Below are 495 nucleotides of genomic sequence, written 5' to 3' on the forward strand. Positions count from 1 at the left end.
CCATGCCATAGCCACATTCGGTCCCATCAGCGAGTGGCATGTGCTGCGTACGACATCCTTTATGGTCGCCCTCTGCACTGGTGCACCAGAGACGCTTGCACTGTTTCTGCAATCGACGAAAGTCATTTCAGTCAAAACTGGGGAAATAATGACTTGAACACTGGTAAATTTAACCCTACTCAAGTACTTGAGAGTTTTCTTGATATGGGTACAATCTAAAATACAGTTAATGGGATAGTTCACCCAAAAATGAAAATCACCCTATGATTTACTCACCCTCAAGCCAGGTGTACATGACTTTCTTTCAGACGAATACAATCGGAGTTATATATAAAAAAAAAAAATGTCCAGGCTCTTCCAAGCTTTATAATGGCAGTGAATGGGATGGTCAAGATTTTGAAGCCCAATAAAGTGAATCCATCCATTATAAAAGTACTCCACACGACTCGGGGGCTTAATAAAGGCCTTCTGAAGTGAAGCGATGGGGTTGGGGAA

The 495-nt window shown here is 42.4% G+C and overlaps 1 protein-coding gene across 1 annotated transcript in view; it reads right to left on the reverse strand.

The window, feature by feature from the left end:
* The window catches only part of LOC107694983 (A disintegrin and metalloproteinase with thrombospondin motifs 20-like), a 139,308-nt gene that overhangs the window by 81,088 nt on the left and 57,725 nt on the right, over positions 1–495 (reverse strand). The gene's annotated exons all lie outside the window — the stretch shown is intronic.

The sequence above is a fragment of the Sinocyclocheilus anshuiensis genome, unplaced genomic scaffold, assembly GCF_001515605.1.
Source record: "Sinocyclocheilus anshuiensis isolate Anshui unplaced genomic scaffold, SAMN03320099.WGS_v1.1 scaffold923, whole genome shotgun sequence".
In the NCBI taxonomy this organism is placed as follows: Eukaryota; Metazoa; Chordata; class Actinopteri; order Cypriniformes; family Cyprinidae; genus Sinocyclocheilus; species Sinocyclocheilus anshuiensis.